Genomic DNA, 13,874 nt, shown 5'->3' with positions numbered 1-13,874 from the left:
GTACGCTGTAGTACCAGATAATACCAGCAGAGGGCGGCGATATAACTGTCATCATACGCTGTAGTACCAGATATTACCAGCAGAGGGCGGCGATATCACTGTGTCATTGTACGCTCTAGTACCAGATTATACCAGCAGAGAGGGGCGATATCACTGTGTCATCATGCGCTGTAATACCAGAGAATACCAGCAGAGGGTGGCGATATCACTGTCATTCTACGCTGTAGTACCAGATAATGCCAGCAGAGGGCGGCGATATCACTGTGTCATCGTACGCTGTAGTACCAGATAATACCAGCAGAGGGCGGCGATATAACTGTCATCATACGCTGTAGTACCAGATATTACCAGCAGAGGGCGGCGATATCACTGTGTCATTGTACGCTCTAGTACCAGATTATACCAGCAGAGAGGGGCGATATCACTGTGTCATCATGCGCTGTAATACCAGAGAATACCAGCAGAGGGTGGCGATATCACTGTCATTCTACGCTGTAGTACCAGATAATGCCAGCAGAGGGCGGCGATATCACTGTGTCATCGTACGCTGTAGTACCAGATAATACCAGCAGAGGGCGGCGATGTCACTGTGTCATCGTACGCTGTAGTACCAGAAAATGCCAGCAGAGGGCGGCGATATCACTGTGTCATCATGCGCTGTAATACCAGAGAATACCAGCAGAGGGCGGCGATATCACTGTGTCATCCTACGCTGTAGTACCAGATAATGCCAGCAGAGGGCGGCGATATTACTGTGTCATCATGCGCTGTAATACCAGAGAATACCAGCAGAGGGCGGCGACATGACTGTCATCTTAGGCTGTAGTACCAGATTAATCCAGCAGAGGGGGCGATGTCACTGTGTCATCGTTCGCTGTAATACCAGATAATATCAGCAGAGGGCGGCGTTATCACTGTCATCATATGCTGCAATCCCAGATAATACCAGCAGAGGGCGGCGATATCACTGTGTCATCATACGCTGTATTACCAGATAATATCAGCAGAGAGCGGCGATATCACTGTCATCATACGCTGTAGTACCAGATATTACCAGCAGAGGGCGGCGATATCACTGTGTCATCATGCGCTGTAATACCAGAGAATACCAGCAGAGGGCGGAGATATCACTGTCATTCTACGCTGTAGTACCAGATAATGCCAGCAGAGGGCGGCGATATCACTGTGTCATCGTACGCTGTAGTACCAGATAAATAAAGCAGAGGGCGGCGATATCACTGTCATCATACTCTGTAGTACCAGATAATGCCAGCAGAGGGCGGCGATATCACTGTGTCATTGTACGCTGTAGTACCAGATAATACCAGCAGAGGGCGGCGATATCACTGTGTCATCATACGCTGCAATACCAGAAAATACCAGCAGAGGGCGGCGATATCACTGTGTCATTATACGCTGTAGTACCAGATAATACCAGCAGAGAGCGGCGATATCACTGTGTCATTGTACGCTGTAGTACCAGATAAAACCAGCAGAGAGCGGCGATATCACTGTGTCATCATGCGCTGTAATACCAGAGAATACCAGCAGAGGGCGGCGATATCACTGTGTCATCCTACGCTGTAGTACCAGATAATGCCAGCAGAGGGCGGCGATATTACTGTGTCATCATGCGCTGTAATACCAGAGAATACCAGCAGAGGGCGGCGACATGACTGTCATCTTAGGCTGTAGTACCAGATTAATCCAGCAGAGGGGGCGATGTCACTGTGTCATCGTTCGCTGTAATACCAGATAATATCAGCAGAGGGCGGCGTTATCACTGTCATCATATGCTGCAATCCCAGATAATACCAGCAGAGGGCGGCGATATCACTGTGTCATCATACGCTGTATTACCAGATAATATCAGCAGAGAGCGGCGATATCACTGTCATCATACGCTGTAGTACCAGATATTACCAGCAGAGGGCGGCGATATCACTGTGTCATCATGCGCTGTAATACCAGAGAATACCAGCAGAGGGCGGAGATATCACTGTCATTCTACGCTGTAGTACCAGATAATGCCAGCAGAGGGCGGCGATATCACTGTGTCATCGTACGCTGTAGTACCAGATAAATAAAGCAGAGGGCGGCGATATCACTGTCATCATACTCTGTAGTACCAGATAATGCCAGCAGAGGGCGGCGATATCACTGTGTCATTGTACGCTGTAGTACCAGATAAAACCAGCAGAGGGCGGCGATATCACTGTGTCATCATACGCTGCAATACCAGAAAATACCAGCAGAGGGCGGCGATATCACTGTGTCATTATACGCTGTAGTACCAGATAATACCAGCAGAGAGCGGCGATATCACTGTGTCATTGTACGCTGTAGTACCAGATAAAACCAGCAGAGAGCGGCGATATCACTGTGTCATCGTAGGCTGTAGTACCAGATAATACCAGCAGAGAGCGGCGATGTCACTGTGTCATCGTACGCTGTAATCCCAGATAATACCAGCAGAGAGCGGCGATATCACTGTGTCATTATACGCTGTAGTACCTGTGACGAACAGCCCACCGCCGTTCGTCCACTTACGGGCGACACTAACGGGAGTCCCGCTGCCACCAAAACGCGACGGACAGCGGACCCTGTGTCACCACTATGTCACAGTCCCACCACTGACACGGGTGTATCAGCGGACGGAGGGGCGTGACACAATGCCGGCACACGGCTATCACAGGCGCAGTGGGGCTTATCTTAGTTATCCCAACACTGGCACCATGTGACCAAAAATATCCAGCAAGCTAATCTCGCTCTACAATTTGCCGCAGGGGGAGTTTAATTTGGATGCCCCACCACTGCTATCAATCTTCCAAGTACTGCGGGGATTTATGTATATCCCACTTTCTCAGTTCCACTTTGGAACTCGCAGCTCTCCGGCGCCCCCATTACCCTCAGGTCAGTCAGGGAACTGCACCTAGGATAATTAGTCGCCGGACGGGCTGCCTGTTGTGAACCGGCAATTAGGCTTCTGCAGTAAGGGAATTATCAATGCTGTGGATGAAGCCCCTTACTCAGCAATATAAGACCCTTCTAGACTGCCAGCAAGCCGTAATAGCCGTACACAACGCGCTGCCACCAGTCACGGTTACTTAATTCACAGTGTTAAATTAAGAGGGTCCGTGGCAAACCCCTTGAATTAGTAGCGATTATCTATCAAAGGCGTATAGTTCGATTCTTAGAGCATGGAGACAGATCTAAATAATTTCATTTATTTTCCGAAAGAGGACAGTGATTACAGATAAAAGTTGCTATAAAATTGAGACATAAAATAGGTACAGTACAGGTATAAAATAAAAGTGGAGAAAGCAAAGAGATTACACTCACAGTTCCATATTGTTCCTTAGGCAGACCATGCGGCTAAGGTGGGTGGAGGCGGAGCTGCACTTCTCCGCTCATTGGGGTCCTTCTAGCACGACGACTTGAGCTGTTCTGAGCTGGTTTGCCCAGGAAATGCCTTATAGACTTTCCTATGTGACATCACAGAGAGGTGCATTCTGGGTTGATCCCACCTCTCTTATCCAAGTTATGTTTTGGCTACAAAACTTAGATTAGCTATAACTTTATGGGAGAAGCTGGTATGGACTCATCAGTGGTATCATGTTTCCCAGCGTAATGAGCCCATCAAGAAAACATCAAACATCTATGCGATATGACCGTCCATTTGGGCGCAAATCCTATCTCATGTTCTGGACAGGGTAGAACTTCGAAACATACGCGGTCTCGAAGCTGGGACCGCTCAGGTTACAAAAATATGATTTTCATATCTCTAGGGTATTTGGTTCTTATGGTATAGTCTCTCATAGTTTTATTCGTTTCAAACAAAGAAGTTTTTCCCGCTCTGAAGAGGAGAGAAGGCAAATGGTGTGAGGAAGATGGTCTAGCTAATTAACATTCCTGCTCTTCCAGAGGAAGTGGCAGGGTTGATAAAACCTGGGGGGAAGGAATTCCTACTACTGAGAGTTTACAATGTCCTAGGATGGAGGATTTGTTAGCACATTGCAACAGAAAACATATCTTGCAGACATGGTACATCACACCTCCCCCCTTAAGAGGGCGCTAAGGAGGCATTACCTCTCGGTAATCGGCCATGCGCACCTCAGCGGGTTCGCCCCGGCGGGACAACCCATCGGCATTGCCGTTTTCACTGCCCTTCCTGTGTTTTACAGTAAAATCGTACTGTTGAAGGGCAAGGCTCCAGCGGAGCAATCTTCCATTGGTTCCGGACACTGTGTGCAACCAGCTCAGAGGGTTGTGGTCGGTTACCACCGTGAAGGCGCGCCCGTACAGGTAGGGCTGCAAACGTTGCAGTGCCCACACCATGGCCAGACACTCCTTCTCGATGGTCGAGTATGCCACTTCCCTCGGCAGAAGTTTCCGGCTCAGGTACAACACGGGGTGCTCTTGGTTCCCCGAGTCGACCTGGCTAAGCACAGCACCGAGGCCAAACTCGCTGGCGTCGGTCTGTACCAGAAACGGGCGACTGCTGTCGACTGCTCTCAACACTGGAGAGTTGCACAGGGCTGCTTTCAAAGCTTGGAAAGCCGCCTCACAGTCATCTGTCCAGTTGACTGTTTGGGGTAGCCTCTGCTTGGTGAGGTCAGTCAAGGGTTTGGCAAGGGCGCTATAGTCCTGTACGAACTGCCTATAGTACCCTGCAGTGCCCAAGAAGGACTTCACCTGTTTCTTGGTCCTGGGGGTGGGCCAGGACACGATTGCGTCCACTTTTTCTGGCTCCGGACTCATGGAACCCCCGCCTACCCGGTGCCCCAGGTAGTGGACCTCGCGCATGCCTATCTGGCACTTCCTCGGCTTGATGGTCAGGCCTGCCTGGTGAAGACGCTTGAGCACCTCCTGGAGGTGCTGAAGGTGTTCCTCCCAGGTGGAACTGAAGACGGCAATATCCTCTAAGTACGCCACTGCGTACTCCTCCAGTCCCCGAAGCAGGTGGTTGACCATCCGCTGGAAAGTGGCAGGGGCATTCTTCATGCCGAAGGGCATGACCGTGGACTCGTACAGTCCAAAGGGGGTGATAAAGGCGGATTTCTCCTGCGCCTCAGGGCTCAGGGGAATCTGCCAGTATCCCCGACTCAAATCCATGATGGATATGTAGTTGGCGTTTGTCAACCGCTCGAGCAGATCCTCGATGCGCGGCATCGGGTGGGCATCAGAGGTTGTGATGGCGTTGAGCCCCCTGTAGTCCACGCAGAACCGGGTGGTTCGATCCTTTTTAGGCACGAGGACTACAGGTGAAGCCCACGCACCTTTTGACCGTCGAATCACTCCCAGCCTTAACATCTCATCGACCTCTTGGCGCATGACTTGTTGCACCGTTTCAGAGATCCGATAAGGTGTTCGCCGTAATGGGGCATGATTCCCGGTGTCCACCTCATGAACCGCTAACTCCGTCCTCCCAGGACGGTTGGTGAACACGGGCCGGAAGAGTTCCAGGGTGGCCATCAACTGCAACCGCTGGGACACGGTGAGCGAACCACTTATCTCCATGTCCTCAATGGACCCATTGGCCTTGGCCTGGGCCAGCATGTCCAGGAGGGAATCTTCCTCCCCATCCTCTGGCAGATTGCAGACCGGTAGGATGCAAGCTTCACGTTCGTAGTGCGCCTTCAGCATGTTGACGTGAAAGGCCTTGCGCCTACCCCGAGCATGGTCAAGCGTGACCACGTAGGTGACCGGGTTGAGCTGTTGGTGGACGACGTACGGGCCTTCCCAGGCTGCCTGAAGCTTATCCGTTGGTACCGGGACCAACACCCACACCTTTTGACCCACCTGGTAGGTCCGCTCCCGGGCGTTCTGGTCGTACCAGCGCTTCTGGTCAGCCTGAGCCTGCATCATGTTGTCATGCACCAACTGCGTCAAGGTCTGCATCTTGTCACGGAAGCGCATGACATAATCCACGATGGACACTTCTGTGGGGTTTGGCTCATCTTCCCAGGATTCTCTTATCAACCCAAGGGGTCCCCGGACTCGCCTGCCATACAGGAGCTCGAAGGGGGAGAACCCGGTCGAGGCCTGCGGAACTTCTCTGTAAGCGAACAGCAGGTGTGGGAGGTACCGCTCCCAGTCGCGCCCTTGGGTCTCAACCAGTATGCGGAGCATCTGTTTGAGGGTACCGTTGAAACGTTCACACAAACCATTAGTCTGTGGGTGATACGGACTCGATACCAGCTGCGTCACCTGCATTTTCTCACAGAGAGCCTCCATTAGGCGAGACATGAATTGGGGCCCTTGATCGGTAAGCATCTCCCTGGGAAATCCTACTCTTGAAAAGATGGTCACCAGTGCGTCAGCCACCTTATCTGCCCTGGTTGAAGACAGAGCTACTGCCTCTGGGTACCGGGTAGCGTAGTCTACCACGGTGAGAATGTATCGCTTTCCGGAGCTGCTGGGGACGGACAGCGGTCCTACAATGTCCACCGCGATTCTCTGGAAAGGCTCCTCTATCACCGGCAAAGGAATAAGGGGAGCCTTAAGAGCAGGCCCCGCCTTACCCACTTTTTGACAGGTGGCACAGGAGCGGCAGTAGTGTGTTACATCTGTCCCCATCTTGGGCCAATAGAAGTGTTGAGACAGCCGTGCCTTTGTTTTGCTGATCCCCAAGTGTCCAGCGAGTGGAATCTCATGGGCAATCCGCAACAACTCAGTTCTGAACTGATAGGGGACGACCAGCTGTCTTTCCCTCAACCACTCCTTTTTAGGATCTCCGGGTACTGTCTCCCGGTACAACCTTCCTCGTTCCCAGAACACCCTCTCCTTATAAGACTTGGAGGTGGGCGTCTCGGCGAGACCTCTCAATTTCTCCAGGCTGGCATCTGAGTGCAGAGCAGCCTGGAACTCCATGCTGGAGGCTGCCAGAAGTGACGTCAGGGTCCCCTCTTTACTGGGACCCTCTGGAACCGGCTCTGGGTTCACCTCTGGTTCAGTCTCTCCTGTAGCAGCAGAGGGTCCAGAAGACAGTGCGTTACCTGCGATCTGGGCACTCTGACTGCGTGTGACAGCTGCTATGTATGCTGTCTCCCTGGGGATTTCTGCAGACCCACCAGCCGGTGCTGGCTTGGGCTCTACCTCCCCATCCACCCCCAACACTTCAGGAGCAGTGCTACTTATGGGCCAGTTACCTTCCTCGGTGGCACTGGTCAGCTGCATGGCATTACCTTCCTCATGGTCCCCATGCACCTCCCCATCCTCTTGAGCACCGTTGCTTGCTCCTGCCAGGGGTTCCTCAGCCGTCTCACTCCGCAGAGTGACGGGGCTGAGCACTTCGGTACCTGTGGACACATCTACCGCTTCAAAGAAAGGGTTAACGGGTTCAGTCGGCACAGATACATCAACATCATCATCATCCTTCCTAGGAGAAGAATGGTTATCAGTTTGCTTTGGTACATTCACATCAGCATCAGCATCGTACCTGGGGAAAGAATGGTTGTTAGTTGCATCATTACTCATCAAGGCATTAGCAGGTAACACATTCAGTTTCCCATCATCAACATCATCAGGGTTAACGTTACCCTTATTATCAGTTTGGGGAAGGGTGTCAGGGACATAGTATGCAACCATCCTCCCCAAGTCAGTCCCCAATAAAACATCAGTGGGCAAATTTTCAGACACTCCCACCTCCCTCAACCCGCTCCCGGCACCCCAGTCAAGAAAAACTCGTGCCACTGGCAAGGGACAACGGGTGCCTCCAATCCCGGTGACAGTCAGGGTTTTCCCCTCAACAAACTCTTCAGGGGCCGCCAGTCCAGGACGGATGAGGGTTCGTTCAGCCCCGGTGTCCTTGAGGCCTGTAGCAAGACGGGCCCCCACCTGAACAGGTTGAACGTTGTCGTCAGCCCTCCCAACCACACCTCCCACCAAAAGAACAGAGGCGTTGGGCCCGGGGGCCTTGGCTGGGGGGTTCTTCGGCCTGTTCGGACAGGTGTAAAAGAAGTGACCAGGCCGCTGGCAGTGGTGACACAGGCGACTGTCAGTAGCCGGCCTGTTGTTGGCAACAGGGACAGGGCCTCCGGAGGGACGGCTAGCTGGGGCATTGGGGTTGGTTGCTGGCTTACCCCCTTTCCAGCTGGTGGCGACTGGCCTCCGCGTCTCGGGCTTCCGGTTGGCCTCGTGGTTGTCGGCGATCTGCGCCGCTTTGTCCGCGTTCGTTGGTTCGCGGTCCAGGATGAACTGTCGGACCTCAGCTGGGCAGAGATGCAGGAACTGGTCTTTGATCATCAGGTCCCGTAGCTGCTCAAAGGTTTCAACGGACAGTCCATGGATCCACTGGTCAAAGTGGGTCCTGAGTCCTTGCACCACATCACTGTAGCTATCGTGTGGGCCACGTTGGAGGTGTCGGAACTTCTTTCGGTATACCTCAGGTGTCAGCCGGTATTTGGCGATCAGCGCCTGCTTTATGGCGTCATAGTCATCATCGGCTTCTGGCGGAAGAGAAGCAAATGCCTCCAGGGCTTTGCCTTTTAGCCCTGGGGTCAAGTACCTTGCCCATTGGTCTCTAGGCAGCTGGTACTGTCTGCAGGCTTTCTCAAAGGCTCGCAGAAATGTGTCCAAGTCCCCGTCCTTTTCCATCACGGGAAAATGCTCTGGCCGGGGTTTAGGAGTCTGGACGCTGCTGGGCTCACGGCTTCGGGCTGTGAGGGCATTCCCACCCCGCTGGAGTACCTCCAGTTCATGGGCCCTCTGCGCCTGGCGCTCGGCTCTCTCAGCCTCAGCTTGGCGCTCAGCTCTCTCCGCCTGGCGCTCGGCTCGCTGCTCTGCTCTCTCTCGAGCTTGCTGGATCAGCCTCACCCGCCCATCACTGTCTTCGGCGGGGAGTTCGTCCAAGGCCATTTGCAGATAGGGGTCCACCCCGTTCTGGTTGAATGTGGGGCCAGCGCTCAGGAGTGGAGCCTCTGCTGCAGCCCCATTGCAACTTGGGCCAACTTCTGCGCTCGCTGGATTCTGGTCGTTGTCCAGCTGCACTAGAGCCGCGATCATTTGAGCTCTGTTTTTGTTCGTGGCGTCAAGGCCTTGGTACGTGCATAACGCAGCAAGAACTTCCTTTGTCTGCCGGGTGTACCAAGGTTCTCCTTTTGCCGCCATGGTTGCCAAATAAAAGATAGAAAAAGAAAAACGAAGAAACGGGAGGGGGATACTTGCAAGTACACACTAATGTCTCAGGACTAGTAACCACTGAGTCTGTTCTCCAAAACCTATGATGCAGGATTCCCGCAGGAACCGTGCAGGTTTTTAGTGAGAGGAATGATTGCTCAAACCAAATCACTAATGCTCTAGGATTATCCCACCGCGCTGCCACCAATATGTGACGAACAGCCCACCGCCGTTCGTCCACTTACGGGCGACACTAACGGGAGTCCCGCTGCCACCAAAACGCGACGGACAGCGGACCCTGTGTCACCACTATGTCACAGTCCCACCACTGACACGGGTGTATCAGCGGACGGAGGGGCGTGACACAATGCCGGCACACGGCTATCACAGGCGCAGTGGGGCTTATCTTAGTTATCCCAACACTGGCACCATGTGACCAAAAATATCCAGCAAGCTAATCTCGCTCTACAATTTGCCGCAGGGGGAGTTTAATTTGGATGCCCCACCACTGCTATCAATCTTCCAAGTACTGCGGGGATTTATGTATATCCCACTTTCTCAGTTCCACTTTGGAACTCGCAGCTCTCCGGCGCCCCCCTTACCCTCAGGTCAGTCAGGGAACTGCACCTAGGATAATTAGTCGCCGGACGGGCTGCCTGTTGTGAACCGGCAATTAGGCTTCTGCAGTAAGGGAATTATCAATGCTGTGGCTGAAGCCCCTTACTCAGCAATATAAGACCCTTCTAGACTGCCAGCAAGCCGTAATAGCCGTACACAACGCGCTGCCACCAGTCACGGTTACTTAATTCACAGTGTTAAATTAAGAGGGTCCATGGCAAACCCCTTGAATTAGTAGCGATTATCTATCAAAGGCGTATAGTTCGATTCTTAGAGCATGGAGACAGATCTAAATAATTTCATTTATTTTCCGAAAGAGGACAGTGATTACAGATAAAAGTTGCTATAAAATTGAGACATAAAATAGGTACAGTACAGGTATAAAATAAAAGTGGAGAAAACAAAGAGATTACACTCACAGTTCCATATTGTTCCTTAGGCAGACCATGCGGCTAAGGTGGGTGGAGGCGGAGCTGCACTTCTCCGCTCATTGGGGTCCTTCTAGCACGACGACTTGAGCTGTTCTGAGCTGGTTTGCCCAGGAAATGCCTTATAGACTTTCCTATGTGACATCACAGAGAGGTGCATTCTGGGTTGATCCCACCTCTCTTATCCAAGTTATGTTTTGGCTACAAAACTTAGATTAGCTATAACTTTATGGGAGAAGCTGGTATGGACTCATCAGTGGTATCATGTTTCCCAGCGTAATGAGCCCATCAAGAAAACATCAAACATCTATGCGATATGACCGTCCATTTGGGCGCAAATCCTATCTCATGTTCTGGACAGGGTAGAACTTCGAAACATACGCGGTCTCGAAGCTGGGACCGCTCAGGTTACAAAAATATGATTTTCATATCTCTAGGGTATTTGGTTCTTATGGTATAGTCTCTCATAGTTTTATTCGTTTCAAACAAAGAAGTTTTTCCCGCTCTGAAGAGGAGAGAAGGCAAATGGTGTGAGGAAGATGGTCTAGCTAATTAACATTCCTGCTCTTCCAGAGGAAGTGGCAGGGTTGATAAAACCTGGGGGGAAGGAATTCCTACTACTGAGAGTTTACAATGTCCTAGGATGGAGGATTTGTTAGCACATTGCAACAGAAAACATATCTTGCAGACATGGTACATCACAGTACCAGATAATACCAGCAGAGAGCGGCGATATCACTGTGTCATTGTACGCTGTAGTACCAGATAAAACCAGCAGAGTGCGGCGATATCACTGTGTCATCGTAGGCTGTAGTACCAGATAAAACCAGCAGAGGGCGGCGATATCACTGTGTCATCGTAGGCTGTAGTACCAGATAATACCAGCAGACAGCGGCGATATCACTGTGTCATTATACGCTGTAGTACCAGATAATACCAGCAGAGAGCGGCGATATCACTGTCATTATACACTGTAGTACCAGATAATACCAGCAGAGGGCGGCGATATCACTGTGTCATTGTACGCTGTAGTACCAGATAGTGCCAGCAGAGGGCGGCGATATCACTGTGTCATTATACACTGTAGTACCAGATAATACCAGCAGAGAGCGGCGATATCACTGTGTCATTGTACGCTGTAGTACCAGATAATACCAGCAGAGAGCGGCGATATCACTGTGTCATCCTACGCTGTAGTACCAGATAATACCAGCAGAGGGCGGCGATATCACCGTGTCATCATACGCTGTAGTACCAGATAATGCCAGCTGAGGGCGGCGATATCACCGTGTCATCCTACGCTGTAGTACCAGATAATACCAGCAGAGGGCGGCGATATCACTGTGTCATCATACGCTGTAGTACCAGATAATACCAGCAGAGGGCGGCGATATCACCGTGTCATCATACGCTGTAGTACCAGATAGTACCTGCAGAGGGTACCGATATCACTTTGTCATCATACGCTGTAGTACCAGATAATACCAGCAGAGGGCGGCGATATCACCGTGTCATCATACGCTGTAGTACCAGATAATACCAGCAGAGAGCGGCGATATCACTGTGTCATCATACGCTGTAGTACCAGATAATGCCAGCAGAGGGCGGCGATATCACCGTGTCATCATACGCTGTAGTACCAGATAATGCCAGCAGAGGGCGGCGATATCACCGTGTCATCCTACGCTGTAGTACCAGATAATACCAGCAGAGGGCGGCGATATCACTGTGTCATCCTACGCTGTAGTACCAGATAATGCCAGCAGAGGGCGGCGATATCACTGTGTCATCCTACGCTGTAGTACCAGATAATACCAGCAGAGGGCGGCGATATCACCGTGTCATCATACGCTGTAGTACCAGATAATGCCAGCAGAGGGCGGCGATATCACCGTGTCATCATACGCTGTAGTACCAGATAATGCCAGCAGAGGGCGGCGATATAACCGTGTCATCCTACGCTGTAGTACCAGATAATACCAGCAGAGGGCGGCGATATCACCGTGTCATCCTACGCTGTAGTACCAGATAATACCAGCAGAGGGCGGCGATATCACCGTGTCATCATACGCTGTAGTACCAGATAATTCCAGCAGAGGGCGGCGATATCACCGTGTCATCCTACGCTGTAGTACCAGATAATACCAGCAGAGGGCGGCGATATCACCGTGTCATCATACGCTGTAGTACCAGATAATGCCAGCAGAGGGCGGCGATATCACCGTGTCATCCTACGCTGCAGTACCAGATAATACCAGCAGAGGGCGGCGATATCACTGTGTCATCATACGCTGTAGTACCAGATAATACCAGCAGAGGGCGGCGATATCACCGTGTCATCATACGCTGTAGTACCAGATAGTACCTGCAGAGGGTACCGATATCACTTTGTCATCATACGCTGTAGTACCAGATAATACCAGCAGAGGGCGGCGATATCACCGTGTCATCATACGCTGTAGTACCAGATAATACCAGCAGAGAGCGGCGATATCACCGTGTCATCATACGCTGTAGTACCAGATAATGCCAGCAGAGGGCGGCGATATCACCGTGTCATCATACGCTGTAGTACCAGATAATGCCAGCAGAGGGCGGCGATATCACCGTGTCATCCTACGCTGTAGTACCAGATAATACCAGCAGAGGGCGGCGATATCACCGTGTCATCCTACGCTGTAGTACCAGATAATGCCAGCAGAGGGCGGCGATATCACCGTGTCATCCTACGCTGTAGTACCAGATAATACCAGCAGAGGGCGGCGATATCACCGTGTCATCATACGCTGTAGTACCAGATAATGCCAGCAGAGGGCGGCGATATCACCGTGTCATCATACGCTGTAGTACCAGATAATGCCAGCAGAGGGCGGCGATATAACCGTGTCATCCTACGCTGTAGTACCAGATAATACCAGCAGAGGGCGGCGATATCACCGTGTCATCCTACGCTGTAGTACCAGATAATACCAGCAGAGGGCGGCGATATCACCGTGTCATCATACGCTGTAGTACCAGATAATTCCAGCAGAGGGCGGCGATATCACCGTGTCATCCTACGCTGTAGTACCAGATAATACCAGCAGAGGGCGGCGATATCACCGTGTCATCATACGCTGTAGTACCAGATAATGCCAGCAGAGGGCGGCGATATCACCGTGTCATCCTACGCTGCAGTACCAGATAATACCAGCAGAGGGCGGCGATATCACCGTTTCATCATACGCTGTAGTACCAGATAAATCCAGCAGAGGGCGGCGATATCACTGTGTCATCATACGCTGTAGTACGAGATAATGCCAGCAGAGGGCGGCGATATCACTGTCATCCTACGCTGTAGTACCAGATAAATCGAACAGAGAGCGGCGATATCACTGTGTCATCCTGCTCTGTAGTACCAGATAAAACCAGGAGAGGGCACCGATATCACTGTCATTGTAGGCTGTAGTACCAGATAATACCAGCCGAGGGCGGCGATATCACTGTGTCATCGTACGCTGTAGTACCAGATAATACCAGCAGAGGGCGGCGATATCACTGTGTCATTATACGCTGTAGTACCAGATAACACCAGCAGAGGGCGGCAATATCACTGTGTCATCGTACGCTGTAGTACCAGATAATACCAGCAGAGGGAGGCGATGTCACTGTCATCGTACGCTGTAGTACCAGATAATACCAGCAGAGGGAGGCGATATCACTGTGTCA

At 51.7% G+C, this 13,874-nt stretch overlaps 1 protein-coding gene across 2 annotated transcripts in view; it reads left to right on the top strand.

Annotated features, from left to right (window-relative positions):
- Window positions 1-13,874, top strand: part of CCDC77 (coiled-coil domain containing 77) — a 60,065-nt gene that overhangs the window by 27,747 nt on the left and 18,444 nt on the right. The window lies entirely within an intron of this gene.

The sequence above is a fragment of the Dendrobates tinctorius genome, unplaced genomic scaffold, assembly GCF_039654945.1.
Source record: "Dendrobates tinctorius isolate UK_male_01 unplaced genomic scaffold, ASM3965494v1 ptg000136l, whole genome shotgun sequence".
NCBI lineage: Eukaryota > Metazoa > Chordata > Amphibia > Anura > Dendrobatidae > Dendrobates > Dendrobates tinctorius.
This window is presented reverse-complemented; position numbering and strand designations above follow the sequence as displayed.